The sequence below is a fragment of the Ranitomeya variabilis genome, chromosome 2, assembly GCF_051348905.1.
Source record: "Ranitomeya variabilis isolate aRanVar5 chromosome 2, aRanVar5.hap1, whole genome shotgun sequence".
Taxonomy (NCBI): Eukaryota; Metazoa; Chordata; class Amphibia; order Anura; family Dendrobatidae; genus Ranitomeya; species Ranitomeya variabilis.
Genome location: NC_135233.1, coordinates 78,974,552 through 78,999,272, shown reverse-complemented (window position 1 = coordinate 78,999,272; position 24,721 = coordinate 78,974,552). Strand labels below are relative to the sequence as shown.

Sequence of the window (24,721 nt, the reverse complement as noted above, 5' to 3'; positions counted from 1 at the left end):
TGATTGTCAAACAGTGTTGCTTCCTAAGTGGACAGTTTGACTTCACAGAAGTTTGATTTAGTTGGAGTTACATTCTGTTTAAGTGTTCCCTTTAATTTTTTTGAGCAGTATACATCTACTATATAATTGTCTAAGGGTACTTCCCTCTTTCTGTCACCGTTATTCGTTCGCTGATTGGTCTCGGCAGCTGCCTGTCATGGCTGCCGCGACCAATCAGCGACGCGCACAGTCCAGAAAAAAATGGCCGCTCCTTACTCCCAGCACTCACTGCCCGGCGCCCGCATATATCCCTCCAGTCCAGTCGGCGCTCACACAGGGTTAATGGCAGCGGTAACGGACCGCGTTATGCCGCGGGTAACGCACTCCGTTACCGCTGCTATTAACCCTGTGTGACCAAATTTTTACTATTGAAGCTGCCTACGCAGCGTCAATAGTAAAAAGATCTAATGTTAAAAAAAAAAAAAAATCATTATATACTCACCTTCCGCTGCCTTTCCCGCTCCTCGCCACCCTCCGGTAATCACTCTGTGCAAGTGGTAGGTTCCGGTACCAATTATCGTATGGCACAAGGACCTGCCATGACGTCACGGTCATGTGACTGCGACGTCATCACAGGCCCTGTGCGCCTGCGCGAACAGGACCTGCCATGACGTCACGGTCATGTGACCGCGACGACAGCACACCCATGGACCGGAAGCTGCAGCCTGTACCGCACACAGGTGACAGAACTATGGTGAGTATGTTCGCACTACAAGGGGACTTCGGATCGGAAGGTGAGTATGTTTATTTTTTATTTTTTAACCTGTCACTTAAGTAGCTGGGCAATCTACTACATGGATGGGTTATATACTACGTCGCTGGGCAATATACCACGTCACTGGGCAATATACTACATCACTGGGCAATATAATATGTGGCTGGGCAATATACTACATCACTCAGCAATATAGTACGTCGCTGAGCAACATACTACGTGGCTGGGCAATATACTACGTGGCTGGGCAATATACTACGTGGCTGGGCAATATACTACGTGGCTGGGCAATATACTACGTGACTGGGCAATATACTACGTGACTGGGCAATATACTACATCGCTGGGCAATATACTACGTGGGCTGTGCTGTATACCACGTGGACATACATATTCTAGAATACCTGATGCATTAGAATCGGGCCACCATCTAGTGTATATATATATATATATATATATATATATATATATATATACTGTATATATATATATCTATATATATATATAATTGTCTAAGGGTTTTTCTGTCTGTCTGTCTGTCCTGGAAATCCCGCATCTCTGATTGGTCGAAGCCGCGAGGCCTCGACAAATCAGCGTCGGGCACAGCATGGCGACGATGATGTCATAAAGGTTGCCTCGACCAATCAGCGACGGGCACAGTCTGCCACGAATTCGCCTCGACCAATCAGCGACGGGCACAGTATCGACGTAGATGTCATAATGGTTGCCATGGCGACGATGATGTCATAAAGGTTGCCTCAACCAATCAGCGACGGGCACAGTCTGCCGCGAATTCTGGAATCATCATTGTCCATATACTACGGGGACATGCATATTCTAGAATACCCGATGCATTAGAATCGGGCCACAATCTAATATATATATATATATATATATATATATATATATATATATATATATATATATATATATATATATATATATATATATATATATAGTACATACCAAAAGTTTGGACACACATTCTCGTTCAAAGATTTTTCTGTATTTTTATGACTATGAAAATTGTACATTTGAAAAAGCTGACCGTCACATCCATACATAGACTAAGTGTGAACAGGTGCTGAACCTAGAGTAACCAACTCATATATATAGTCAAGTAATAAAGGCAGCACACTGCAGCGCTAAAACATGCAAACATGAAACATGAAAACTGAACTGCAATACTGCACTAGAAATATGAAAAATGAGAGCGTTTAGCGCATAAAAATGGCCAATTTTATGTGTACCTGATAGCCCCTTTACAGCATCTCTCGTATATCAGGTCCTACGCTTGCCTACCTCGCTGAGAATAAACGTCTCCATGTGAATGGGTACCTGTGAAAACCTCTTCTTAGACTCATTCTCTCTCTCTGTGGAGGGGTACTGGATTCTCAGCGAGGTAGGCAAGCGTAGGACCTGATATACGAGAGATGCCGTAAAGGGGCTATCAGGTATACATAAAATTGGCCATTTTTATGCGCTAAATGCTCTCATTTTTCATATTTCTAGTGCAGTATTGCAGTTCAGTTTTCATGTTTCATGTTTGCATGTTTTAGCGCTGCAGTGTGCTGCCTTTATTACTTGACTATATATATGAGTTGGTTACTCTAGGTTCAGCACCTGTTCACACTTAGTCTATGTATGGATGTGACGGTCAGTTTTTTCAAATATATTATTTAGCCTTCTGACTGAGCACTCCTCCTCCTAGCCCAGGTGTTTTAATCGCAGCAGGTCCGGTACCCCTCCACAGAGAGAGAGAATGTGAGTCTAGGAAGAGGTTTTCACAGGTACCTATTCACATGGAGACGTTTATTCTCAGCGAGGTAGGCAAGCGTAGGACCTGATATACGAGAGATGCCGTAAAGGGGCTATCAGGTACACATAAAATTGGCCATTTTTATGCGCTAAACACTCTCATTTTTCATATTTCTAGTGCAGTATTGCAGTTCAGTTTTCATGTTTCATGTTTGCATGTTTTAGCGCTGCAGTGTGCTGCCTTTATTACTTGACTATGAAAATTGTACATTCACACTGAAGGCATCAAAACTATGAATTAACACATGTGGAATTATATACTTAACAAAAAAGTGTGAAACAACTGAAATTATGTCTTATATTCTAGGTTCTACAATGTAGCCACCTTTTTCTCTGACGACTGCTTTGCACACTCTTGGCATTCTCTTGATGAGCTTCAAGAGGTAGTCACCGGTAATGGTCTTCCAACAATCTTGAAGAAGTTCCCAGAGATGCTTAGCACTTGTTGGCCCTTTTGCCTTCACTCTGCAGTCTAGCTCACCCCAAACCATCTCGATTGGGTCCAGGTCTGGTGACTGTGGAGGCCAGGTAATTTGGCGTAGCACCCCATCACTCTCCTTCTTTGTCTTAGCCCTTACACAGCCTGGAGGTGTGTTTGGGGTCATGGTCCTGTTGAAAAATAAATGATGGTCCAACTAAACCCAAACCGGATGGAATAGCATGCCAATGCAAGATGCTGTGGTAGCCATGCTGGTTCAATATGCCTTCAATTTTGAATAAATCCCCAACAGTGTCACCAGGAAAGCACCCCCACACCATCAAACCTCGTCCTCTATGCTTCACGATGGGAACCAGGCATGTAGAGTCCATCCGTTCACCTTTTCTGTGTCGCACAAAGACATGGTCGTTGGAACCAAAAATCTCAAATTTGGACTCATCAAACCAAAGCACAGATTTCCACTGGTCTAATGTCCATTCCTTGTGTTCTTCAGACCAAAAAAGTCTCTTCTGCTTGTTATATGGGATAGAGGTGAATATTCATTACCTTAATGAGTGGGAACACATGATCGCCCAGCCGCAGGACTTGCTGGCACCATAATGAGATGCTGCGAGGGCGCGCAGGGAAGGTAAGTAGGATGTTTTTTTTTCTTTTATACTGGATCCGGCGGCTGCGGATGTAACTGTGCCTGTGCTATAAGATAAATTTATATTCATTGCCAGTGCAGTGAAGATTCATTTATCTTTAGGAGTGGGCACAGGTTTTAGCCACAGCTGCCGGCTCCTGCCTCCTGGGACCCGCTCCCCCTCCCCCGCCGTAAACTGGGACAATGACTTGTGTATAAGCCGAGGGGGGCAATTTCAGCACAAAAAAATGTGCTGAAAAACTCAGCTTATACACAAATATATAGTAATAAAAATGCCCTAAAACATTCTCTCTCTCATTATTTTGATATTTGGCAAATATTAATAATTATGGTAATCCTAATTAACCTAAAATAGTAACTAACTGTGGTTAGTTATAACAAATTATAATGATTATATATATATACAGTGGGGCAAAAAAGTATTTAGTCATTCAGCAATAGTGCAAGTTCCACCACTTAACCCCTTCCCGACCTTTGACGCCATGTAGGCGTCATGAAAGTCGGTGCCAATCCGACCCATGACGCCTATGTGGCGTCATGGAATGATCACGTCCCTGCAGATCGGGTGAAAGGGTTAACTCCAATTTCAACCGATCTGCAGGGACAGGGGGAGTGGTACTTCAGCCCAGGGGGGTGGCTTCACCCCCCCGTGGCTACGATCGCTCTGATTGGCAGTTGAAAGTGAAACAGCCAATCAGAGCGATTTGTAATATTTCACTTAAAAAACTGGTGAAATATTACAATCCAGCCATGGCCGATGCTGCAATATCATCGGCCATGGCTGGAAACACTTATGTGACCCCCCACCCCACCGATCGCCCCCCCAAGCCACCGATCTGTGGTCCGCTCCCCTCCGTCTTGTGCTCCGCTCCCCCGTCCTCCTGTCCGCTCCCCCCTGCTCCTATGCCACCCCCCGTGCTCCGACCCCACCCCCGTGCCCCGATCTCCCCACCTTCTACTTACCGAGGCTCCCGGTGTCGGTCCGTCCTCTCCATGGGCGCCGCCATCTTCCAAAATGGCGGGCGCATGCTCAGTGCGCCCACCGAATCTGCCGGCCGGCAGATTCGTTACAAGTACATTTTGATCGCTGTGCTAGGTTCTATCACAGCGATCAAAATAAAAAAAATAATAAATAAGCCCCCCCTTTATCACCCCCATAGGTAGGGACAATAATAAAATAAAGAAAATATTTTTTTTTCTTTCCACTAGGGTTAGGGTTAGAACTAGGGTTAGAATTAGGGTTAGGGGTAGGGTTAGGGTTAGGGGTAGGGTTAGGGTTATGGCATGTGCACACAGTGCGGATTTGGCTGTGGATCCGCAGCGGATTAGCCGCGGATCCGCAGCGGATTGTCCGTGGATCCGCAGCGGATTGGCAGCGGATCCGCAGCGGATTGGCCACTGCGAATTCGTAGCAGTTTTCCATCAGGTTTACAGTACCATGTACACCTATGGAAAACCAAATCCGCTGTGCCCATGGTGCAGAAAATTCCGTGCAGAAACGCTGCGTTGTATTTTCCGCAGCATGTCAATTCTTTGTGCGATTCCGCAGCATTTTACACCTGTTCCTCAATAGGAATCCGCAGGTGAAATCCGCACAAAAAAACACTGGAAATCTGCTGTAAATCCGCAGGTAAAATGCAGTGCCTTTTACCTGCAGATTTTTCAAAAATCGTGCGGAAAAATCTCACACGAATCCGCAACATGGGCACATAGCCTCAGGGTTAGGGTTGGAATTAGAGTTAGGGTTGGAATTAGGGCTAGGGTTGGAAATAGGGTTAAGATTAGGCTTGTGGTTAGGGTTACGGATAGGGTTAGGGGTGTGTTGGGGTTACAGTTGTGGTTAGGGTTGGGATTAGGGTTAGGGTTGGGATTAGGGTTAGGATTAGATTTGGAATTAGGGTCACGGGTGTGTTGGGGTTAGGGTTGTGGTTAGGGGTGTGTTTGGGTTAGGGTTGTGATTAGGGTTATGGCTACAGTTGGGATTAGGATTAGGGGTGTGTTGGGGTTAGTGTTGAAGTTAGAATTGAGGGGTTTCCACTGTTTAGGCACATCAGGGGTCTCCAAACGCAACATGGCGCCACCATTGATTCCAGCCAATCTTGAGTTCAAAAAGTCAAATGGTGCTCCCTCCCTTCCAAGCCCCGACGTGCGCCCAAACAGTGGTTTACCCCCACATTTGGGGTACCAGCGTACTCAGGACAAACTGGGCAACAACTGTTGGGGTCTAATTTCTCCTGTTACCCTTGCAAAAATAAAAAATTACTTGCTAAAACTGTTGTGAATTTACCTTTTGGCTCCCTCTAGTGGCTACTAGTGATTTGACTCTGGGTATGTCATTCATCCCTTGTATGCTCACCTGGGTCGTTAGGTCAGGGGTTTGGCTATATAAGCTCTCTGGACCTTCAGTTCAATGCCAGGCAACGTTGATATCAGAGCTAATCTGTAGTGCTCTTGTCTTCTGATCCTGGTTCCTGCGTGATTAAGCTAAGTCAGCTTTCTTGCTTTTTGCTATTTGTTTTTGTTTGCATTTTTGTCCAGCTTGTATATAATCTGTATCCTGACCTTGCTGGAAGCTCTAGGGTGGCTGGTGTTCTCCCCCCGGGCCGTTAGACGGTTCGGGGGTTCTTGAATCTCCAGTGTGGATTTTTGATAGGGTTTTTGTTGACCATATAAGTTATCTTACTACATTCTGCTATTAGTAGCGGGCCTCTCTTTGCTAAACCTAGTTCATCTCTGTGTTTGTCATTTCCTCTTACCTCACCGTTATTATTTGTGGGGGGCTTCTATCCGACTTTTGGGGTCTTTCCTCTGGAGGCAAGAGAGGTCTTTGTTTTCCTCTTCTAGGGGTAGTTAGCTCTCCGGCTGGCGCGTGACATCTAGCGACCAACGTAGGCATGTTCCCCGGCTACTTCTAGTGTTGGCGTTAGGAGTAGATATATGGTCAACCCAGTTACCACTGCCCTATGAGCTGGATTTTTGTACTTCGCAGACTTGCTGATATCTCTGAGACCCTCGCCATTGGGGTCATAACAGTTTGCCAGGCCAGTATTAAATGTTAAATGCATTGCAGAAGCGGGATTATAAGAAAGAAAGTTCTGAGTTTTTTGTTGTTTTTTTTTCTCTCTCTCATTTTTTTTTCTTTTCCCCTTAACCTCTGAGTGGCTTGTGATTGCTGCAGACATGAATGTCCAGACCTTGATTACAAGTGTGGACCAGCTTGCTGCTCGTGTGCAGGGCATACAAGATTATGTTACCAGAAATCCTATGTCAGAACCTAAGATACCGATTCCTGAACTGTTTTCCGGAGATCGATTTAAGTTTAGAAATTTCAGGAATAATTGTAAATTGTTTTTGTCCCTGAGACCCTGTTCCTCTGGAGACTCCGCTCAGCAAGTGAAAATTGTTATTTCTTTTTTACGGGGCGACCCTCAGGATTGGGCTTTCTCGCTAGCGCCAGGAGATCCGGCATTGGCTGATATTGATGCGTTTTTTCTGGCGCTCGGTTTGCTTTATGAGGAACCCAATCTTGACATTCAGGCAGAAAAAGCCTTGCTGGCTATGTCTCAGGGTCAGGACGAGGCTGAAGTGTATTGCCAAAAATTTCGGAAATGGTCCGTGCTGACCCAGTGGAACGAATGTGCATTGGCTGCAAATTTTAGAAATGGCCTTTCTGAAGCCATTAAGAATGTGATGGTGGGTTTTCCCATTCCCACAGGTCTGAATGATTCCATGGCCCTGGCAATTCAAATTGACTGGCGGTTGCGGGAGCGCAAAACCGCAAATTCCCTCATGGTGTTATCTGAACAGGCACCTGATTTAATGCAATGTGATAGAATCCTGACTAGAAATGAGCGGAAAATTCATAGACGCCAGAATGGCTTGTGTTACTACTGTGGTGATTCTACACATGTTATCTCAGCATGCTCTAAGCGTCTTACTAAGGTTGTTAGTCCTGTCGCCATTGGTAATTTGCAACCTAAGTTTATTCTATCTGTAACTTTGATTTGCTCACTGTCATCGTATCCTGTCATGGCGTTTGTAGATTCAGGTGCTGCCCTGAGTCTTATGGATCTGTCATTTGCCAAGCGCTGCGGTTTTGTTCTTGAGCCATTAGAAAATCCTATCCCTCTTAGGGGTATTGATGCTACACCATTGGCAGAAAATAAACCGCAGTTTTGGACACAGGTTACCATGTGCATGACTCCTGAACATCGGGAGGTTATACGTTTTCTTGTTCTGCATAAGATGCATGATTTGGTTGTTTTGGGTTTGCCATGGTTACAGACCCATAATCCAGTCTTGGACTGGAAGGCTATGTCAGTGTCAAGTTGGGGCTGTCATGGAATTCATGGTGATTCCCTGCCCGTGTCTATTGCTACTTCTACGCCTTCGGAAGTTCCGGCGTATTTGTCTGATTATCAGGATGTCTTCAGCGAGTCTAGGTCAAGTGCATTGCCTCCCCATCGGGAATGTGACTGTGCAATAGATTTGATTCCAGGCAGTAAGTTTCCTAAGGGAAGACTGTTTAATCTGTCGGTACCTGAACATACCGCAATGCGTTCATATATCAAGGAGTCTCTGGAGAAGGGGCATATCCGTCCTTCTTCTTCCCCTCTTGGTGCGGGATTCTTTTTTGTGGCCAAAAAGGACGGATCTTTGAGGCCTTGTATTGACTATCGGCTTTTAAATAAGATCACTGTCAAATTTCAGTATCCTTTGCCGCTGTTGTCAGACTTGTTTGCCCGGATTAAAGGTGCCAAGTGGTTCACCAAGATAGACCTTCGTGGTGCGTACAACCTTGTGCGCATTAAGCAAGGAGATGAATGGAAAACCGCATTCAATACGCCCGAAGGTCATTTTGAGTACTTGGTGATGCCATTTGGGCTCTCTAATGCACCTTCAGTTTTTCAGTCCTTTATGCATGACATTTTCCGGAAGTATCTGGATAAATTTTTGATCGTTTATCTGGATGATATTCTGGTTTTTTCTGATGATTGGGACTCGCATGTGGAGCAGGTCAGAATGGTTTTCAAGATTTTGCGTGAAAATTCTTTGTTTGTTAAAGGCTCAAAGTGTCTCTTTGGTGTACAGAAGGTTCCCTTTTTAGGGTTCATTTTTTCCCCTTCTGCTGTGGAGATGGACCCAGTCAAGGTCCGAGCTATTCATGATTGGACTCAACCCTCGTCAGTTAAGAGTCTTCAGAAGTTCTTGGGTTTTGCTAACTTCTACCGTCGTTTTATCGCTAATTTTTCTAGCGTTGTTAAACCGTTGACGGATATGACCAAGAAAGGCTCTGATGTGGCTAACTGGGCTCCTGCTGCCGTGGAGGCTTTCCAGGAGTTGAAACGCCGGTTTACTTCGGCGCCTGTTTTGTGCCAGCCTGACATCTCACTTCCCTTTCAAGTTGAGGTGGATGCTTAGGAGATTGGGGCAGGGGCCGTTTTGTCGCAGAGAGGCCCTGGTTGCTCTACTATGAGACCTTGTGCCTTTTTCTCTAGGAAGTTTTCGCCGGCAGAGCGAAATTATGATGTGGGCAATCGGGAGTTGCTGGCCATGAAGTGGGCATTTGAGGAGTGGCGTCATTGGCTCGAGGGTGCTAAGCATCGTGTGGTGGTCTTGACTGATCACAAAAATCTGATGTACCTCGAGTCTGCTAAACGCCTGAATCCTAGACAGGCCCGCTGGTCATTGTTTTTCTCCCGTTTTGACTTTGTGGTCTCGTATTTACCAGGGTCTAAGAATGTGAAGGCAGATGCTCTGTCTAGGAGCTTTGTGCCTGATGCTCCTGGAGTCGCTGAACCTGTGGGTATTCTTAAGGAAGGAGTTATCTTGTCAGCTATTTCTCCAGATCTGCGACGTGTGTTGCAGAGATTTCAGGCTGGTAGGCCTGACTCTTGTCCACCTGACAGATTGTTTGTGCCTGCTAAATGGACCAGCAGAGTCATTTCCGAGGTTCATTCCTCGGTGTTGGCAGGGCACCCGGGAATTTTTGGCACCAGGGATCTGGTGGCCAGGTCCTTTTGGTGGCCTTCCTTGTCAAGGGATGTGCGGTCATTTGTGCAGTCCTGTGGTACTTGTGCTCGAGCTAAGCCTTGCTGTTCTCGTGCCAGCGGGTTGCTCTTGCCCTTGCCCTTGCCTGTCCCGAAGAGACCTTGGACACACATCTCTATGGATTTCATTTCGGATCTTCCGGTGTCTCAGGGCATGTCTGTCATCTGGGTGATATGTGATCGTTTCTCCAAGATGGTCCATCTGGTTCCTTTGCCTAAGCTGCCTTCCTCTTCTGATCTGGTTCCTGTGTTCTTCCAGAACGTGGTTCGTTTGCACGGCATTCCTGAAAATATTGTGTCGGACAGAGGATCCCAGTTTGTTTCCAGGTTCTGGCGATCCTTTTGTGGTAGGATGGGCATTGATTTGTCGTTTTCGTCCGCTTTTCATCCACAGACTAACGGACAGACGGAACGAACTAATCAGACTCTGGAGGCGTATTTGAGGTGTTTTGTCTCTTCTGATCAGGATGATTGGGTGACCTTCTTGCCGTTGGCTGAATTTGCCCTTAATAATCGGGCTAGTTCTGCCACCTTGGTTTCGCCATTTTTCTGCAACTCTGGTTTCCATCCTCGCTTTTCCTCGGGGCATGTGGAGCCTTCTGACTGTCCTGGGGTGGATTCTGTGGTGGATAGGTTGCAGCGGATCTGGAATCATGTGGTGGACAACTTGAAGTTGTCACAGGAGAAGGCTCAGCGTTTTGCCAACCGCCGCCGCGGTGTGGGTCCCCGACTTCGCGTTGGGGATTTGGTATGGCTGTCTTCTCGATTTGTTCCTATGAAGGTCTCCTCTCCCAAATTTAAGCCTCGCTTCATTGGTCCTTACAAGATATTGGAAATCATTAATCCTGTATCCTTTCGCCTGGATCTTCCTGTGTTGTTTGCCATTCACAACGTATTTCATAGGTCCTTGTTGCGGCGGTACGTTGTGCCTGTGGTTCCTTCTGCTGAGCCTCCTGCTCCGGTGTTGGTTGAGGGCGAGTTGGAGTACGTGGTGGAGAAGATCTTAGATTCTCGTCTCTCCAGGCGGAGGCTTCAGTACTTGGTCAAGTGGAAGGGCTATGGTCAGGAGGATAATTCCTGGGTGGTCACCTCTGATATGCATGCGGCTGATTTAGTTCGTGCCTTTCACGCCACTCATCCTGATCGCCCTGGTGGTCTTGGTGAGGGTTCGGTGACCCCTCACTAAGGGGGGGGTACTGTTGTGAATTTACCTTTTGGCTCCCTCTAGTGGCTACTAGTGATTTGACTCTGGGTATGTCATTCATCCCTTGTATGCTCACCTGGGTCGTTAGGTCAGGGGTTTGGCTATATAAGCTCTCTGGACCTTCAGTTCAATGCCAGGCAACGTTGATATCAGAGCTAATCTGTAGTGCTCTTGTCTTCTGATCCTGGTTCCTGCTAAGTCAGCTTTCTTGCTTTTTGCTATTTGTTTTTGTTTGCATTTTTGTCCAGCTTGTATATAATCTGTATCCTGACCTTGCTGGAAGCTCTAGGGTGGCTGGTGTTCTCCCCCCGGGCCGTTAGACGGTTCGGGGGTTCTTGAATCTCCAGTGTGGATTTTTGATAGGGTTTTTGTTGACCATATAAGTTATCTTACTACATTCTGCTATTAGTAGCGGGCCTCTCTTTGCTAAACCTAGTTCATCTCTGTGTTTGTCATTTCCTCTTACCTCACCGTTATTATTTGTGGGGGGCTTCTATCCGACTTTTGGGGTCTTTCCTCTGGAGGCAAGAGAGGTCTTTGTTTTCCTCTTCTAGGGGTAGTTAGCTCTCCGGCTGGCGCGTGACATCTAGCGACCAACGTAGGCATGTTCCCCGGCTACTTCTAGTGTTGGCGTTAGGAGTAGATATATGGTCAACCCAGTTACCACTGCCCTATGAGCTGGATTTTTGCACTTCGCAGACTTGCTGATATCTCTGAGACCCTCGCCATTGGGGTCATAACATAAAACATAATTTTTGAGGAAAGAACAATTATTTTTTATTTTCACGGCTCTGCGTTATAAACTTCTGTGAAGCACTTGGGGGTTGAAAGTGCTCACCACACATCTAGATAAGTTCCTTCGGGGGTCTAGTTTCCAAAATGGGGTCACTTGTGGGGTGTTCCTACTGTTTAGGCACATCAGGGGCTCTGCAAACGCAACCTGACGCCTGCAGAGCATTCCATCAAAGTCTGCATTTCAAAACGTCACTACTTCCCTTCCGAACCCCGACGTGTGCCAAAACAGTGGTTTACCCCCACATATGGGGTATCAGCGTACTCAGGAGAAACTGGACAACAACTTTTGGGGTCCAATTTCTCCTGTTACCCTTGGGAAAATAAAAAATTGTGGGCTAAAAAATCATTTTTGAGAAAAGAAAAATTATTTTTTATTTTCATGGCTCTGCATTATAAACTTCTGTGAAGCACTTGGGGGTTCAAAGTGCTCACCACACATCTAGATTAGTTCCTTGGGAGGTCTATTTTCCAAAATGGGGTCACTTGTGCGGGAGCTCCAATGTTTAGGCACACAGGGGCTCTCCAAACGCGACATGGTGTCCGCTAATGATTGGAGCTAATTTTCCATTCAAAAAGCCAAATGGCGTGCCTTCCCTTCCGAGCCCTGCCGTGCACCCAAACAGTGGTTTACCCCCACATATGGGGTATCATCGTACTCAGGACAAACTGGACAACAACATTTGGGGTCCAATTTCTCCTATTACCCTTGGGAAAATAAAAAATTCTGGGCTAAAAATCATTTTTGAGGAAAGAAAAATTATTTTTTATTTTCACGGCTCTGCGTTATAAACTTCTGTGAAGCACCTGGGGGTTATAAGTGCTCACTATGCATCTAGATAAGTTCCTTGGGGGGTCTAGTTTCCAAAATGGGGTCACTTGTAGGGGAGCTCCAATGTTTAGGCACACAGGGGCTCTCCAAACGCGACATGGTGTCCGCTAACGATTGGAGCTAATTTTCCATTCAAAAAGTCAAATGGCACGCCTCCCCTTCCGAGCCTTGCCGTGCACCCAAACAGTGGTTGACCCCCACATATGAGGTATCGGCGTACTCAGGAGAAATTGCCCAACAAATTTTAGGATCCATTTTATCCTGTTGCCCATGTGAAAATGAAAAAATTGAGGCTAAAAGAAATTTTGTGTGAAAAAAAGTACTTTTTCATTTTTACGGATCAATTTGTGAAGCAGCGGAGGGTTTAAAGTGCTCACTATGCTTCTAGATAAGTTCCTTGGGGGGTCTAGTTTCCAAAATGGGGTCACTTGTGGGGTGTGGGGGAGCTCCAATGTTTAGCCACACGGGGGCTCTCCAAACGCGACATGGTGTCCGCTAAAGATTGGAGCCAATTTTTCATTGAAAAAGTCAAATGGCGCTCCTTCCCTTCCGAGCCCTGCCGTGCGCCCAAACAGTGATTTACCCCCACATATGAGGTATCAGCGTACTCAAGACAAATTGGACAACAACGTTCGTCGTCCAGTTTCTCCTTTTACCCTTGGGAAAATAAAAAAAATTTCGCTAAAAGATCATTTTTGTGACTAAAAAGTTAAATGTTCATTTTTTACTTCCATGTTGCTTCTGCTGCTGTGAAACACCTGAAGGGTTAATAAACTTCTTGAATGTGGTTTTGAGCACCTTGAGGGGTGCAGTTTTTAGAATAGTGTCACTTTTGGGTATTTTCAGCCATATAGAACCCTCAAACTGACTTCAAATGTGAGGTGGTCCCTAAAAAAAATGGTTTTGTAAATTTTGTTGTAAAAATGAGAAATCACTGGTCAAATTTTAACCCTTATAACTTCCTAGCAAAAAAAAAAATTGTTTCCAAAATTGTGCTGATGTAAAGTAGACATGTGGGAAATGTTATTTATTAACTATTTTGTGTCACATAACTCTCTGGTTTAACAGAATAAAAATTCAAAATGTGAAAATTGCGAAATTTTCTAAATTTTTGCCAAATTTCCATTTTTTTTCACAAATAAACTCAGAAATGATTGACCTAAATTTACCACTAACATGAAGCCCAATATGTCACGAAAAAACAATCTCAGAATCGCTAGGATCCGTTGAAGTGTTCCTGAGTTATTACCTCATAAAGGGACACTGGTCAGAATTGCAAAAAATGGCAAGGTCATTAAGGCCAAAATAGGCTGGGTCATGAAGGGATTAAAAAGATGAGAGGCGTCTGTAATTTACATCATAGGTAGACCTCAACTATGGGAGACAAACTGAGAAAAAAAAATCCAGAAAATCACATTGTCTGTTTTTTTAACATTTTATTTGCATATTATGGTGGAAAACAGGGCTGCCACTAGAAATTTCGGGGCCCCATACTGGCAAAATTTTCGGGGCCCCCTTGAGACTCCACCCAGGCTCCACCCCAGCCCCGCCTCCACGCTCCACCCCTCGAACTGTCCACAGTCCCACCGCTCTCTCTTGGAAAAACTCCACTTCTCACCAATCACACATTGAGGGTACGTGTCCACCTTCAGGATGGCTGGCGGTATCGTCGGAGCGGCAAACCCGCTCGGCGCTAAGCCCCGCCCCCTACTGTGACGCGATGATGCCGGATGTGTTCATTGCACATATCCGGGATCATCGCACCCCACACATAGGGCCCTGTGTTATAGCTTGCGGCGGCGCAGCTGCCGCAAGGAATACGGACATGCTGCGATCTTAAAAGACGTGCCGCAGGGCCGCCGATGCGTGTTACCACGCATAGTGGAGACGGGATTTCATAAAATCCCCTTCACTATGCTGGAACATCTGGACGCTGCGTGTTTGACGCTGTGGCCCCACGCAGTGTCAAACATGCAGCGTTTACTTAACGTGGACATGTACCCTAACAATTCCCATCACCAGATCACACATATAGCCGGCAGCTTTTGTTTTGGCCAAAAGATTTTGTAAGCCGCCACCATAACACGGTAGACACTTTTGGCCGGGCACTACTCTGCTGTAACCTACTAAATATTTGTTAAAATATGCAAAACAATTTAGGTATATTTTTATTTATTTTTCAATTTTTAAAATGACCAATAATATCACATACAAAGAACAAATACCGCTACACCATGACCAGATGACATATTACCGCCACAGTGATCGAATAATATCACATACAAGGGACAAATACCGCAACACCATGTCCAGACCACATATTACCACCACATAGTGACTGAATACTACAATTCTGATCAGTAATAAAAAAAAGCACCATACTATACTATCACCATAAGTGCCATTATACACAGGAGATCTGTACTTAGTATGCAGTGTCTGTGTACAGATAATACAGTGATCACTAGTGAAATTATACACAGGAGCTCTGTATATAGTATACAGTGTATAGTGTCAGTGTATAGGTAACACTGACTTATCAGTGACATCTCTAGGTGAAGTCCTTCATCTTTCATCCAGCACAGACCGCCATCATGTCTTCCAGCCAGGACTCGTCTCTGCAGGAAATAACAGAGTTATCTCGAGCTCCGCTTGTAGAACACATTACTTAATTTTTCCCAACTTCTACATTACACCGCATGAAGAAAAAGAGGCGACATAGTGTCACTCTACACAGTAACAGGACCGCCCCCTCATTTAAAACAGTATACTCAAAAAATATAATAAACACATTACTGCAGTAATAATATCCCTAAATTAGTCCCTATGGTAATAATATTCCCCATCCTGGCCCCCGTGTGTCTCGTTCCAGGCGTCAGCCATATGTTCTCCCATCCTGCCCTCATGAGTATCCTTTCTGCACCATATGATCTCCCCATCCTGATCCATTTGTCTCCATCATATCCATCCTGCCCCATGATCCGATTCCTGCACGATCTGTCTCCAATCCTGCCCCCATGTCTTTCATCATACCCCTTGTCCAGCATCTCTGCCTCCATGTCCAGCATCTCTGCCCCCGTGTCCAGCATCTCTGCCCCCGTGTCCAGCATCTCTGCCCCCTGTGTCCAGCATCTCTGCCCCCTGTGTCCAGCATCTCTGCCCCTGTGTCCAGCATACTGCCCGTGTCCAGCATAATGCCCCTGTGTTCAGCTTTCTGCCCTAGCGGGTCAAGTGTTCTGCCCCGGGCCCCAGCATGTCCAGCGTTCTGCCCCAGGCCCCACCCCCTGGGATCGCCGCTCTAAAAAAAAACAAAAAAAAAACGAGTTCTTACCTGGCCGTACGCTCCTGCGGCGGGGAACCTCACTTCCTCCACGTAGGTGAAGACGCGTCGCACTCGCCGGTGGCTGACAATGACGTCAGACGCCGGCGAAGTGCGACTGCGCACTGCGGCCGCTGAAGTCAGCTGCCAGCCTCCGACTGGCTGGCGGCGGCTGTTAACTATTGACGTGCAGGCACGGGCCCGCACGTCAATAGTGTGCCGCAGCGCCTGCAGGGGGGCCCGGTGATCAGATTAGACGGGGCCCGATGCGGGCCCCCTCTGCTCACCGGGCCCCATACGCCAGTCATGGCTGTCATGCCCTGATGGCGGCCCTGGTGGAAAATAAGTATTTGGTCAGAAACAAACAATCAAGATTTCTGTCTCTCACAGACCTGTAACTTCTTCTTTAAGAGTCTCCTCTTTCCTCCACTCATTACCTGTAGTATTGGCACCTGTTTAAACTTGTTATCAGTATAAAAAGACACCTGTGCACACCCTCAAACAGTCTGACTCCAAACTCCACTATGGTGAAGACCAAAGAGCTGTCAAAGGACACGAGAAACAAAATTGTAGCCCTGCACCAGGCTGGGAAGACTGAATCTGCAATAGCCAACCAGCTTGGAGTGAAGAAATCAACAGTGGGAGCAATAATTAGAAAATGGAAGACATACAAGACCAATGATAATCTCCCTCGATCTGGGGCTCCACGCAAAATCCCACCCCGTGGGGTCAGAATGATCACAAGAACGGTGAGCAAAAATCCCAGAACCACGCGGGGGGACCTAGTGAATGAACTGCAGAGAGCTGGGACCAATGTAACAAGGCCTACCATAAGTAACACACTACGCCACCATGGACTCAGATCCTGCAGTGCCAGACGTGTCCCACTGCTTAAGCCAGTACATGTCCGGGCCCGTCTGAAGTTTGCTAGAGAGCATTTGGATGATCCAGAGGAGTTTTGGGAGAATGTCTTATGGTCTGATGAAACCAAACTGGAACTGTTTGGTAGAAACACAACTTGTCGTGTTTGGAGGAAAAAGAATACTGAGTTGCATCCATCAAACACCATACCTACTGTAAAGCATGGTGGTGGAAACATCATGCTTTTGGGCTGTTTCTCTGCAAAGGGGCCAGGACGACTGATCCGGGTACATGAAAGAATGAATGGGGCCATGTATCGTGAGATTTTGAGTGCAAACCTCCTTCCATCAGCAAGGGCATTGAAGATGAAACGTGGCTGGGTCTTTCAACATGACAGTGATCCAAAGCACACCGCCAGGGCAACGAAGGAGTGGCTTCGTAAGAAGCATTTCAAGGTCCTGGAGTGGCCTAGCCAGTCTCCAGATCTCAACCCTATAGAAAACCTTTGGAGGGAGTTGAAAGTCCGTGTTGCCAAGCGAAAAGCCAAAAACATCACTGCTCTAGAGGAGATCTGCATGGAGGAATGGGCCAACATACCAACAACAGTGTGTGGCAACCTTGTGAAGACTTACAGAAAACGTTTGACCTCTGTCATTGCCAACAAAGGATATATTACAAAGTATTGAGATGAAATTTTGTTTCTGACCAAATACTTATTTTCCACCATAATATGCAAATAAAATGTTAAAAAAACAGACAACGTGATTTTCTGGATTTTTTTTTCTCAGTTTGTCTCCCATAGTTGAGGTCTACCTATGATGTAAATTACAGACGCCTCTCATCTTTTTAAGTGGTGGAACTTGCACTATTGCTGAATGACTAAATACTTTTTTGCCCCACTGTATATATATATATATATGCAGGTTGGGCCATTTATATGTATACACCTAAATAAAATGGGAATGGTTGGTGATATCAACGTCCTGTTTGTGGCACATTAGTATATGAGAGGGGAAAATTTTTTCAAGATGGGTGGTGACCATGCCGACCATTTTGAAGTCAGCCATTTTGAATCCAACTTTATTTTTTCCAATGGGAAGAGGATCATGTGACACATCAAACTTGTTGAGAATTTCACAAGAAAAACAATGTGTATGCTTGGTTTTAACGTAACTTAATTCTTTCATGAGTTATTTACAAGTTTATGACCACTTATAAAATGTGTTCAAAGTGCTGGCCATTGTGTTGGATTGTCAATGCAACCCTCTTCTTCCACTCTTGACACACCACTGATAGCAACACTGCAGAAGAAATGCTAGCACAGGCTTCCAGTATCGATTGTTTCAGATGCTGCACATCTCGTATTTTCACAGCATAGACAATTGCCTTCAGATGACCCCAAAGATAAAAGTCTAAGGGGGTCAGATCGGGAGACCTTTGTGGCCATTCAACTGGCCCAGGACGACCAATCCACTTTCCAGGAAACTGTTCATGTAGGAATGCTCAGACCTGACACCCATAATGTTGTGGTGTACCATCTTGCACCAGAGAATCTTATTTCTCATAGTCTGGGAGTCCTTCATGTGCGTTTTAGCAAACTCTATGCAGGCTTTCAAATGTTTTGCACTGAGGAGAGGCTTCCGTTGGGTCACTCTGCAATAAAGGCCCAACTGGTGGAGGGCTGCAGTGATAGTTGACTTTGTGGAACTTTCTCCCATCTCCCTACTGCATCTCTGGAGCACAACCACAGTGATCTTTTAGTTCTTCTTTACCTCTCTCACCAAGGCTCTTCTCCCACGATTGCTCAGTTTGGCTGGACGGCCAGGTCTAGGAAGACTTCTGGTGGTCCCAAACTTCTTTTATTTAAGGATTTTTCCATTTAAGGATTATGGAGGCCACTGTGCTCTTAGGAGCTTTGAGTACTGCAGAAATTCTTTTGTAACCTTGGTCAGATCTGTGACTTGCCACAATTCTATCTCTGAGCTCCTTGGCCAGTTCCTTTGACCTCATGATTCTCATTTGGTCTCACAAATTGAGTCGTATCAGTTTATTTAAACACAGCTCTTCTCCAATGAAGGAGTAGAATCATCTCAAGGATCACAAGGAAATGGACAGCATCTGACTTAAAGGGGTTGTCCACTACTTTCAATTATCCCCCCTATGTATCCCCCCGGGGCCCCTGATGAATTGTGTAAATACCTTCCTTATCCGTTTTCGCCTGTGAGCGGCGCTATGCTGGTGGCTGAGTCCGGGTCACGTGACCCCCAGGCTTCAGCCGCCGCTCATTTCCGCCGTTGTCACGTCAATTTCCAGACTCTGGAAATTGACGTGACGTCAGCAGCAGGCGTGTCTCAGCCGCACAGTCAGAGCAGTCACTCATCAAGAGTGACTGGGCTGTGGGCGGGGCTGGGGGGCTGCAGGCCTGTGCTGGGGGCAGGCAGGGCTAGGCAGGGATGATTGTCCCGGCGCGATGTTTGCGCGCCAGTGCGGGGGCTCTGTGTGCCGGCGTCGGTATGTGCGTGCCGGCGCCGGTGCGGGGGCTCTGTGTACCGGCGCCGGTATGTGCGTGCCAGCGCCGGTGCGGGGGCTCTGTGTACCGGTGCCGGTATGTGCGTGCCGGTGTGGGGGCTCTGTGTGCCGGCGCCGGTATGTGCGTGCCGGCGCGGGGGCTCTGTTAGCCGGCGCCGATATGTGCATGCCGGTGCGGGGGCTCTGTGTACCGGCGCCGGTATGTGCGTGCCGGCGCCGGTGCGGGGGCTCTGTGTGCTGGCGCTGGTATGTGGGGTCCGGCGCCGGTATGTGCTGGGTCTGCTGGGGGGGGGTCTTTGGGGTGTGTGTGTGTGTCTCTCTCTCTGTGTGCAGGCATTGTCCGATGGGACTACAAGTCCCATCGGGCTCTGCCTGCTACACTAACAGTGAGTGACACATTAGCCAATGATGGGACAGTAGTACTCCCATCATCTGGTTAATGTGTTGAATGTAAAAAAAAAACAACACACATATACAGTACATACACACATACAGAACATGCGCCATGCGACGACATGCACCATGCGACGACATGCACCAAGCGACGATATGCGCCATGCGACGACATGCGCCATGCGACGACATGCGACAACATGCGCCATGCGATGACATGCAGCATGCGCCATGCGACGACATGCAGCATGCGACGACATGCAGCATGCGACAACATGCAGCATGCGACGACATGCAGCATGCGACAACATGCGCCATGCGACGACATGCAGCATGCGACGACATGCGCCATGTGACATCATGCGACATGCCGCATACAGTACATACATACAGTACATACATACAACATACTGTACATACAGTACATGTAACATAGAGTACATACTTACCATCACTTGTCACTTTGATCCCCGAAGCCAGTGTCATCTGTAAAAAATATTAAAATAATAAACAAACAATATACTCCCTGATCCGCAGAAATCCAGTTAAAACGAGTGTCCCACGACGATCTCCAGTGGAGACCAGGAGCATTAGCTGATGCAACCACTCTCCAGGGGCTCCAGGAACACAATGAGGGGAGGAAGGTATCCTTGCACAATGTATTCCCCACAATGTATTCCTACGCCCCTGTGAGAAAATAGTCCCTAGTCTCACTTTATGGCATTGCTGTATGAGACATTTTCCCATGCAGCAATTGCCATAAAGTAAGACTTTGAACTCAGGTAACCTCAGTGATGCACTGCAGGAGCCATTGTCTCCTGTCAGTGTGTCACTGAAGGTCCTATAGAGCAGTGACATCTCCCGATGTCACTGTTCTATAGGGGAGATCGTCGTGGGACACTCGTTATTAATTGGACTACGGCGGACAGGTAGTATACGTTTTATTATTTAACGTTTTTTGCAGGCGCTGAGGTATGGTAAGTATGGTTAAATGAAAAATATTAAAATACTTTTTACTAATGTGTGCGTGTTTTATTAACCCTTTATTAGTATTGGATTAATAACGAATAGGCGTCTTATTGACGCCTCTCCGTTATTAACCCGGCTTAATGTCACCTTACAATAGCAAGGTGACATTAACCCCTTATTACCCCATATCCCACCGCTACACGGGAGTAGGAAGAGAGGGGCTAAGTGCCGGAATTGGCGCATCCTACAGATGCGCCATTTCTGGGGGGCTGCGGACTGGTATTTGTAGCCGGGGGGGCCCAATTTGGGCCCAATATCCATGGCCCCTCTCTAGGCTATGAATATCAGCCTGCAGCTGTCTGCATAGCCTTTCTGGCTATAAAATATAGGGGGACCCCACGTCATTTTTTTGGGGGGGGTCCCCCTATTTTAATAGCTAGTAAAGGCTACGCAGACAGCTGCGGGCTGATATTCATAGCAGGCTACAAATATTGGCCCCCGGCTGTCGGCTTTCCCCCTCTGGCGCAGAAAATTGCGCAGGAGCCCACGCCGTTTTTTTCAGTTTTTTTATTAAATTAAACGCTCATTAAGGCCTGTTTCACACTTGCGTCGGTACGGGTCCATCGCTATGCGTCGGGCCTACGTACTGACGCAGGTTGTGAAATTTGTGCACGTCGTGGGCAGCGGAAGCAGTTTTTCAAGGCATCCGCTGCCCATTCTGAAGTCCGGGGAGGAGGGGGCGGAGTTTTAGCCACGCATGCGCGGTAGAAAATGGCAGACGCGAGGGATGTGCCAATGGTCTGCCAAAATACGACGCATCGGTTGCACGACGGACGCGACGTGTGGCCATCCGTCGCGATCCCTCACTAATACAAGTCTATGGGTAAAAAACGCATCCTTTGAGCACATTTGCAGGATCCGTTTTTTTCCCAAAAAGACGGATTGCTAAAAACGCAACTGTGAAAGTAGCCTTAGGCTGCTTTCACACTAGCATCGGTAAGGGTCCGTCGCGCTGCGTCGCTAATAAAAGTCTATGGAGAAAAAACGCACCCTGCAGACAACTTTGCAGGACGTTTTTCTCCACAACGACGCATTGCGACGTGCAGTGCACAACGCTAGTGTGAAAGAGGCCTTAGAAACATCGGCCTTTCTATTATATATCTATGGATATATCTATCCATAGATATATTTATAGATAGATATATCTATAGAAACAGATGTATCTATCCATATATTTGGCTGCTTTCACATATCAGGTTTTTGCCATGAGGCACAATCCAGCGAGTTTTGAAAAAAATGGCTCCATTTTTTTCCGCCGGATCCGTTTTTTTCTCATAGAGTTGTATTAGCGCCGGATTGCGCCTGATGGCCACACGTTTCATCCGTTTTTTGCCGGATCCGTCAAAAAAGCTGTTTCCGCCGGATAGAAAACACATACAGAGGAATGTTTTTTCTGTCCGGCGAAAAAACGCACAGCGACGGATCCGGCAAAAAATCGTATGAAACTGAGCTGTGAAATGATGAATCCGGCCTTGGAATCTGTTTTTTCATGCATGTTTCCATTCAAATCATGCACATTTTCCGTTTATTTACTTATTTCCAAAAACGGCATTAAAACCGCGCATAAACCGCACCAAAAAAAGCATCAAAACTGCACCAAAAACTGCATCAAAACTGCACCAAAAACTGCATCAAAACCTGGTGCAGTTTTGGTGCAGTTTGCAGTTTTGGTGTGGTTTTGATGCAGTTTTTGGTGCGGTTTTGATGCAGTTCTTGGTGTGGTTTTGGTGCGGTTTTGATGCGTTTTTTTCAGTTTTGATGCGTTTTGATGCGTTTTTATGCAGTTTTTTGCACGGTTTTGATGCATTTTTTAATTCGCTTTTGTTGCGGTTTTTGCACAGTTTTTAGGCATTTTGGTGTGTTTTTGAAAGGTAAATAAAGATTTATTATTGAACAAAAAAAAAGATTTGTGATGTCATTATTGTCCAACCTCCTCTTTTACATTTGTCCAACCCACACTCCATTAAACACACAGATAGACAGATAGATGATAGATTAAATGGATAGACAGATCTACATATAGATAGATCTATAGATGCATACATCTACTGTATCTATTCATATATCTATCTGTAGATGTGTCTGGATAGATATATCTAATGATAGATGTATGGATAGCGTAGGGTGTGTGTCCACTGTCCGAATGAGCTGCACAGCCCCGCACACATCCGAACATCCCACAGACCCCGCACGCACCTGAACAGTCCCGCACAGTGCCACACACATCCGAACAGCCCGCAGACCCCGCCCGCCCACAACTAAACGCACACCGTCACCGCCCACACACTTCCATCCTCCCGAGCTGCAGCGTTTCTCGGACCCACATCCGCAGCAAAACTGCAGATCTTTTTTACATCTGCGGTTTTGCTGCGGATGTGCCCAACTCAATGAAAGTCTAAAGGTGCAGAAACGCTGCAGTTCCGCACAAAAGAAGTGACATGCTGCGAGAAAAAAAAGCTGCGTTTTGGTGCGGCTTTTTCCGCAGCATGTGCACAACAAGTCTGCAGCTCCCATAGACTTACATTGGTTATGCACTACACTGCGGATTTGATGCAATTCAGTGCGGCAAAAAACCCTGCGGATCTGCAGTCAAATCCGCAACATGTGCACACAGCCTTAGCATTTAGGGAACCTAGCAAAAAAGCCAAGCAAAAAAACAAGTGTGGGATTGCACTTTTTTTGCCATTTCATTGCACTTTGAATTTTTTTCACATTTTCTGTTACACGACATGGTAAAACCAATGATGTCGTTCAAAAGTAGAACTTGTCCCGCAAAAGATAAGCCCTCACATGGCCATATAGATGGAAAAATTATGGCTCTGGAAAGAAGGGGAGCGATAAACGAAAACAAAAAAGCTCCAGGGGTGAAGGGGTTTAGAAACATGGATATGGACATATCTATGGAAATAGACATAGATATATCTGTATCTATCTATCTATCTATCTATCTATCTATCTATCTATCTATCTATCTATCTATCTATCTATCTATCTATCTATCTATCCAGGGCCGTTACATGATTCTATGGGGCTGGGCTGCATTACATTCTATGGGGCTGTGCTGTATTACATTCTATGGGGGCTGTGCTGTATTACATTCTATGGGGCTGTGCTGTATTACATTCTATGGGGCTGTGCTGTATTACATTCCATGGGGGCTGTGCTGTATTACATTCTATGGGGCTGTGCTGTATTACATTCTATGGGGCTGTGCTGTATTACATTCCATGGGGGCTATGCTGCATTACATTCTATGGGGCTGTGCTGCATTACATTCTATGGGGGCTGGCTGCATTACATTCTATGGGGGCTGTGCTGCATTACATTCTATGTGGCTGTGCTGTATTACATTCTATGGGGCTGTGCTGTATTACATTCTATGGGGCTGTGCTGTATTACATTCTATGGGGCAGTGCTGCATTACATTCTATGGGGGCTGGCTGCATTACATTCTATGGGGGCTGTGCTGCATTACATTCTATGGGGCTGTGCTGTATTACATTCTATGGGGGCTGTGCTGCATTACATTCTATGGGGGCAGGCTGCATTACATTCTATGGGGGCTGTGCTGCATTACATTCTATGGGGCTGTGCTGTATTACATTCTATGGGGCTGTGCTGTATTACATTTTATGGGGGCTGTGCTGTATTACATTCTATGGGGCTGTGCTGTATTACATTCTATGGGGCTGTGCTGTATTACATTCTATGGGGCAGTGCTGCATTACATTCTATGGGGCTGTGATGTATTACATTCTATGGGTACTGTGTTGTATTACATTCCATGGGGGCTGTGTTGCATTACATTCTATGGGGCTGTGCTGTATTACATTCTATGGGGCTGTGCTGTATTACATTCTATGGGGCTGTGCTGCATTACATTCTATGGGGCTGTGCTGCATTACATTCTATGGGGCTGTGCTGCATTACATTCTATGGGGCTGTGCTGTATTACATTCTACGGGGCTGTGCTGTATTACATTCTATGGGGCAGTGCTGCATTACATTCTATGGGGGCTGTGCTGTATTACATTCTATGGGGACTGTGTTGTATT

General features: G+C 46.2%; 1 protein-coding gene across 1 annotated transcript in view; it reads left to right on the top strand.

The window, feature by feature from the left end:
- LOC143804462 (uncharacterized) overlaps positions 1-13,742 on the top strand; it is a 523,411-nt gene extending 509,669 nt beyond the window's left edge. The window contains exon 2 of the mRNA XM_077282577.1: positions 13,224-13,742. The gene's annotated coding sequence lies outside the window, so the exon portion shown is untranslated. The remainder of the gene's footprint in view (positions 1-13,223) is intronic.
- The last annotated feature ends 10,979 nt before the right edge of the window (positions 13,743-24,721 follow it).